General features: G+C 44.2%; 1 pseudogene; it reads left to right on the top strand.

The window, feature by feature from the left end:
- The first annotated feature begins 5,875 nt into the window (after positions 1 to 5,875).
- Positions 5,876 to 6,601, top strand: LOC129650885 (NEDD8-conjugating enzyme UBE2F-like; annotated as a pseudogene).
- Positions 6,602 to 7,809: the final 1,208 nt, after the last annotated feature.

The following is a 7,809-nucleotide window of genomic DNA, read 5'->3' on the forward strand; positions in this document are numbered from 1 at the left end:
TACCTGCATGTAAATAGGGCTTCCCTGGTGGCTCAGCTGGTAAAGAATCCGGCTGCAATGTGGAGACCTGGGTTCAATCCCTGGGTTGGGAAGTTCCCCTGAAGAAGGGAACACTACCCACTCCAGTATTGTGGCCTGGAGAATTCCATAGACTGTATAGTCCATGGGGTCACAAAGAGTTGGACACAACTGAGCAACTTTCACTTTTACACATAAATATCTGCTGAGTGAATTAATATAAGAATTCTGTGGATCTTCCTATATATTCATATATATATATATATATGAATATGAATTGTATACTTAATTATTTTTGTCAGTTCCATTAGTTTTTAAGTTGTTTTTAGTTTTCTACACAGACAATCATATTGTCAGGAGTAGGGAAGATAAATGTTTCACAGCTTATCCAATAACTATACCAATTATTTTCCTTTCCCATGTTATCATATGGACTGAAACATCTGAGCAGATGTCTCCAGCTCCATCATGGGAAGTAGAGTACACAAGCAGGGAGAGCTCCAGACCCCCAGTCTTGCTTCAAAACTAAGAGCTAAGCATTTGTTGGTTTTCTAATCGCGTTGCAAAAGAGTCATGAGGGGAAAACGGTTCTACTCTCAAAACTAAACTTGAAAATCACTGGGCTAGAACTTTTGGAACAATATGAACAGTGGTGTCCCAGTCGTACTTTTTTTTTTTAGAAATGATCATTTATTGACTATTTAATATGAGTCAGGTACAAGCTCTAGGCATTGTATATCAATATTTCCTTTTAACAAATAGTTTTTAAAAGACTAAGTGAAATGTCCATAGATGCAGAGAAAGTAAGTATTACAGTCAGGATTCAAATTCAAATCTTTCTAATTCTAGCCGTTTCTCAGGGAGGCCTGGTGTGCTGTGATTCATGGGGTCGCAAAGAGTCGGACACGACTGAGCGAATGATCTGATCTGATCTGATAAGGAGATTTTGAAATACTTTCTCCCCGTTAGTAATTTGAGAAATTGTACTTTCTAAAACACGGCCACGACAGTATCTCTCATCCCACATAAGCCCCTGTGTCGTGACTGTGACAGTCACACCAGCGAGAGGCAGTGCCTACGTCCCCTCATCGCGAGCCAGGGTGACCTCTGCCCACACCCAGAAGTGATACGCTGTAACTCCTAGGACCAAGTCACAGAAGAGAACACTGCTTCCTGTTCCTCTGGAGGCTTGCCTCAGTTTCTAGACACCATGATGTGAGGAAGGCCAAGAAGCCTTGGAGGGGATCCAAAGGCCCTAGTCCACAGCCCGGGCTGAATTCCTGGCTGGCAGGCAGAACTAGCTTGCCAGCCATGCAAGTGTGTCATCTTGAAAATAGATCCTCTAACCCACCGTTTGCATACTCCATTGAGTCGCCCCAGCAAACACTGCATGGAGCAGAGGTGAGCTGGCTTCACTGAGTTCTGCCTACGTTGCAGATACACAAGCAAAACAAATAATGGTTGCTGTTTCAAGCCACTAAGCTTTGGGGTGGTTTGTTAAGCAGTAATAGATAACTAAAACAGAAGACATTCTGTACACCAGAAAAGGTGAAAAAATTCTACAACAATAAGGTTATTGAATATATAGATTATATGTATCAGTATCAAGAATAAAAAAAACATCGACAAAGCAAAAGGAAAACCTACTGAATGGGAGAAAATATTTGCAAATGGTATGACTGATAAGGGGTTTGATTTAGGTCATACCTGAATGGTCTAGTGGTTTTCCCTACTTTCTTCAATTTAAGTCTGAATTTGGCAATAAGGAGTTCATGGTCTGAGCCACAGTCAGCTCATGGTCTTGTCTTTTTCTGACTGTATAGAGCTTCTCCATCTTTGGCTGCAAAGAATATAATCAATCTGATTTCGGTGTTGACCATCTGGTGATGTCCATGTATAGAGTCTTCTCTTGTGTTGTTGGAAGAGGGTGTTTGTTATGACCAGTGCATTTTCTTGGCAAAACTCTATCAGTCTTTGCCCTGCTTCATTCCGTATTCCACGGCCAAATTTGCCTATTACTCCAGGTGTTTCTTGACTTCCCACTTTTGCATTCCAGTCCCCTATAATGAAAAGGACATCTTTTATGGGTGTTAGTTCTAAAAGGTCTTATAGATCTTCATAGAACCATTCAACTTCAGCTTCTTCAGCATTACTGGTTGGGGCATAGACTTGGATTACTGTGATATTGAATGGTTTGCCTTGGAAACGAACAGAGATCATTCTGTCGTTTATGAGATTGCATCCAAGTACTGCATTTCAGACTCTTTTGTTGACCATGATGGCCACTCCATTTCTTCTGAGGGATTCCTGCCCGCAGTAGTAGATATAATGGTCATCTGAGTTAAATTCACCCATTCCAGTCCATTTCAGTTCACTGATTCCTAGAATGTCGACGTTCACTCTTGCCATCTCTTGTTTGACCACTTCCAATTTGCCTTGATTCATGGACCTGACATTCCAGGTTCCTATGCAATATTGCTCTTTATAGCATTGGACCTTGCTTCTATCACCAGTCACATCCATGGCTGGGTATTGTTTTTGCTTTGGCTCCATCCCTTCATTCTTTCTAGAGTTATTTCTCCACTGATCTCCAGTAGCATATTGGGCACCTACTGACCTGGGGAGTTTCTTTTTCAGCATCCTATCATTTTGCCTTTTCGTACTGTTCATGGGGTTCTCAAGGCAAGAACACTGAAGTGGTTTGCCATTCCCTTCTCCAGTGGACCACATTCTGTCAAATCTCTCCACCATGACCCACCCGTCTTGGGTTGCCCCACGGGCATGGCATAGTTTCACTGAGTTAGACAAGGCTGTGGTCCTAGTGTGATTAGATTGACTAGTTTTCTGTGAGTATGGTTTCAGTGTGTTTGCCCTCTGATGCCCTCTTGCAACACCTATCGTCTTACTTGGGTTTCTCTTACCTTGGGCGTGGGGTATCACTTCATGGCTGCTCTAGCAAAGCGCAGCCATTGCTCCTTACCTTGGATGAGGGGTATCTCCTCACCACCACCCTTCCTGACCTTCAGTGTGGGATAGCTCCTCTAGGCCCTCCTGTGCCTACGCAGCCATGGCTCCTTGGATGTAGGGTTGGTCCTCCCGGCCACCGCCCCTGGCCTTTGTCATGCAGTTGCTCTTCCCTTGGCCTTGGGCTCAGTTCCCTTATGATTATAGAGTGGAAGTGAGAAATAGATTTAAGGGCCTAGATCTGATAGATAGAGTGCCTGATGAACTATGGAATGAGGTTCATGACATTGTACAGGAGACAGGGATCAAGACCATCCCCATGGGAAAGAAATGCAAAAAAGCAAAATGGCTGTCTGGGGAGGCCTTACAAATAGCTGTGAAAAGAAGAGAAGTGAAAAGCAAAGGAGAAAAGGAAAGATATAAACATCTGAATGCACAGTTCCAAAGAATAGCAAGAAGAGATAAGAAACCCTTTTTCAGCGATCAATGCAAAGAAATAGTGGAAAACAACAGAATGGAAAAGACTAGGGATCTCTTCAAGAAAATCAGAGATACCAAACAAACACTTCATGCAAAGATGAGCTCGATAAAGCACAGAAATGGTATGGACCTAACAGAAGCAGAAGATATTAAGAAGAGATGGCAAGAATATACAGAAGAACTGTACAAAAGAGATCTTCATGACCCAGATAATCACTATGGTGTGATCACTGACCTAGAGCCAGACATCCTGGAATGTGAAGTCAAGTGGGCCTTAGAAAGCATCACTACAAACAAAGCTAGTGGAGGTGATGGAATTCCAGTTGAGCTATCCCAAATCCTAAAAGATGATGCTGTGAAAGTGCTGCACTCAATATGACAGGAAATTTGGAAACCTCAGCAGTGGCCACAGGACTGGAAAGGTCAGTTTTCATTCCAGTCCCAAAGAAAGGCAATGCCAAAGAATGTTCAAACTACCACACAATTGCACTCATCTCACACGCTAGTAAAGTAATGCTGAAAATTCTCCAAGCCAGACTTCAGCAATATGTGAACCGTGAACTTCCTGATGTTCAAGCTGGTTTTAGAAAAGGCAGAGGAACCAGAGATCAAATTGCCAACATCTGCTGGATCATGGAAAAAGTAAGAGTGCCAGAAAAACATCTCTTTCTGCTTTATTGACTATGCCAGAGCCTTTGACTGTGTGGATCACAATAAACTGTGGAAAATTCTGAAAGAGATGGGAATACCAGAACACCTGAGCTGCCTCTTGAGAAATTTGTATGCAGGTCAGGAAGCAACAGTTAGAACTGGACATGGAACAACAGACTGCTTCCAAATAGGAAAAGGAGTTCGTCAAGGCTGTATATTGTCACCCTGTTTATTTAACTTATATGCAGAGTACATCATGAGAAACGCTGGACTGGAAGAAACACAAGCTGGAATCAAGATTGCTGGGAGAAATATCAATAACCTCAGGTATGCAGATGACACCTCCCTTATGGCAGAAAGTGAAGAGGAACTCAAAAGCCTCTTGATGAAAGTGAAAGTGGAGAGTGAAAAAGTTGGCTTAAAGCTCAACATTCAGAAAACGAAGATCATGGCATCTGGTGCCACCACTTCATGGGAACTAGATGGGGAAACAGTGGAAATAGTGTCAGACTTTGTTTTTCTGGGCTCCAGAATCACTGCAGATGGTGACTGCAGCCATGAAATTAAAAGATGCTTGCTCCTTGGAAAGAAAGTTATGACCAACCTAGATAGCATGTTCAAAAGCAGAGACATTACTTTGTCAACAAAGGTTCATCTAGTCAAGGCTATGGTTTTTCCTGTGGTCATGAATGGATGTGAGAGTTGGACTGTGAAGAATGCTGAGCTCCGAAGAATTTATGCTTTTGAACTGTGGTGTTGGAGGAGACTCTTTAGAGTCCCTGGACTGCAAGGAGATCCAACCAGTCCATTCTGAAGATCAGCTGTGGGATTTCTTTGGAAGGAATGATGCTAAAGCTGAAACTCCAGTAGTTTGGCCACCTCATGAGAAGAGTTGACTCATTGGAAAAGACTCTGATGCTGGGAGGGACTGGGGACAGGAGGAGAAGGGGACCACAGAGGATGAGATGGCTGGATGGCATCACTGACTCAATGGATGTGAGTGTCAGTGAATTCCGGGAATTGGAGATGGACAGGGAGGCCTGGCGTGCTGCATCATGGGGTCGCAAAGAGTCGGATATGACTGAGCGACTGATCTGATTTGATCTGATCTGATGACTGATAAGGGGTTCATATCCAACATATATAAAGAGATCGTATAACTCAACTTAAAAAAAAAAAAAAAAACCTCAGTTGAAAAATGAGCAGTAGAATTGAATAGACATTTTACAAAGAGGAAAGGCAGGTGGCCAACAGGCACATGAAAAGATGCTCACCTTCGACAATCATCTAGGAAATGCAAATCAAAACCTCAGTGAGATACCACCTCACACCTGTCAGAAAGGCTATCATCCAAAAGAACACAAATAACAAATGTTGGCAAGGACGTGGGGAAAAGGGAACCTTGTTACACTGTTGGCAGGAATGTACTTTGGTGCAGCCACTGTGGAAAACAGTAAGGAGATTACTAAAATAATAAAAATAGAATTACCATATGATCCAGCAATTCCACTCCTGGTGTATATTAAAAAAAAATAAAAAAAACCCAAAACACTAATTCAAAAAGACAAATGCACTGCAATGTTCATAGCAGCATTATTTATAACTGCCAAGATATGGAAAGAACCTGTGTCTGTCAACAGATGAAGGACAAAGAAGATGTGGCACAGGCGAGTCGCTGAGTCTCAACATCCCCTGCCCACCGTGGTGCTGGGCACTGGCCTGCCTTGCCTGTCTCCGGAGGCCCAGGATAAATATAGCAGTGATGCTGATGCTGGCAAGCAAACTGAAGCGTGAGGACAGTCTCAAAGGTCCTGAGTGTCAGCCACAGCCTCTGACTTCACTCAGAGGGTTTCTGTGACAGACAGGCTGTTTGTTAAAGATGTTGCAGAACTTGAGGCTAATTTACCTTATAGGTGTAAAGTGCATTTTTCCGACCCAAGCGAGCTTCATTGCTTTCAGCTGTCACCCTAGATAAGGGTTACTAACAGGTTGGAAAATTTCAGTTTGAAGCTGACGTTTTCGATGCATACAACACGGTGCCTCCCAAAGTGAACTGCTTGACCCAGGTCTGGCACCCCAAGTCCACAGGAAAAGGAGAGATAAGTCTCAGGGCACTGACTGGGCCCCCACAAGGACGCTGAAGGATGTTGCTTGGGGACGAAACTCTTTATTTACTGATCCTTTGAATTTTGGTGATCCACTGGATATAGAAGCTGCAGAACATCGTGTAGGGGACAAGGAGGTCTTCTGGAATAAAGGAGAAGACTACATTAAGAGTTACACCAGAGGATATGGGGAGAGGGACTGCAGGGCCCTGGACTGTGTCTTAGAAGTTGGTCTTCAACTGAAACCAGAAGGGAGCCTCCTTCCAAGTACTCAGCTCCCCCCAGTCCCGCTGGGCCACCCAAGTCCTGTGATCCCATGCCGAGGAAGAGCCTCTTCCAGGCCGCCCATTGCAGACAGAGAGCCCCACATAAATATAGCCTAAAAATATATTTGGAGTTCTAAAAGGGTTATCTGCTTACCTTAAGATGCTTATTTTTTGAAACTATACCGCATGGACTGTTGATGAGATTCTCGAGAAGTTGTAATGAACTCAGCATTGAGGCTTGAGCTTGCTTTTCCCCCTCTCAGAGTTAGTCCTTGCACGGGTGTTGCTAAGGGTGTGTTCAGCGCAGTCACAGATTGGCGCTCAGAACCCTGCTACAGACTTTGATTGGAGGCGAATTCTTGTAGCTGCTCCCACAAATGTCACCCCTACTTAAATGCAGTGAAGCTCCCCAGAGTACAGAGCCATTCACTGTAGAGCTCTTACTGCAATGTGTATTTTCCTAAATTTGGAAGAAATAATCCATGTCCCAGGGCTTCCCTTATGGCTCCGAGGGTGAAGAGTCCGCCTGCCATGCGGGACACCCGGGTTTGATGCTTAGGTTCAGAAGATCCCTTGGAGGAGGGCATGGCGACCCCCTCCAGTATTCTTGCCTGGAGACTCCCCATGGACAGAGGAGCCTGGCGGGCTACATTCATGGGGTCTCAAAGAGTCAGACACGACTGAGCGACTGACCACAGCACGGCAATCCATGTTCCAAGGGATCCCGGTGCTGGAGAAGAGACTGCGACAGGCCCTGGGCACCACACACTGGGACGGACAGTGATGGGAAACCTGGAGCCAGCAGAGAGATCTGGCAGTGGCTGTGGGTGGCCTGGCATGTAACATGGTCTCCCCGCAGTTCACATCAGGGGATGCACTACTCCTCCTCTGATAGCCCTGTGAGTCCTACAAGATCTCCTCTCCACCTGGCAGGACTCACGTGTCTGATGTATTTTTGGGGGCTGGATTCTGATTCCCTGAACCTCAGCCTCAACCTCCTCACAATGCGTGGTTTCCAGGTGATGCATGGTGCTTGACAGTAAAAGATTTTTGTCTCTTAGAAAAGGAAGAAGAAGAAGTGGTTTATATATACAATAAAATGCTACTTGATCATAAAACAGAAGGAAATTTTGCCATTTACAGCAATATGGATGGACTTGGAGGGCATTATGCTAAGTGAAACAAGTCAGAGAAAGACTGACTGTATGCGATCACTTATATGTGGAATCTAAAGTAGAACAAGCTAATGCCTATAATGAGAAAGAAGCAGACTTACAGATACAGAGAACAAACTAGTGGTTACCAGTTTAGGGAGAAAAGTGGGG

The sequence above is a fragment of the Bubalus kerabau genome, chromosome 4 (assembly GCF_029407905.1).
Source record: "Bubalus kerabau isolate K-KA32 ecotype Philippines breed swamp buffalo chromosome 4, PCC_UOA_SB_1v2, whole genome shotgun sequence".
Lineage (NCBI taxonomy): Eukaryota > Metazoa > Chordata > Mammalia > Artiodactyla > Bovidae > Bubalus > Bubalus kerabau.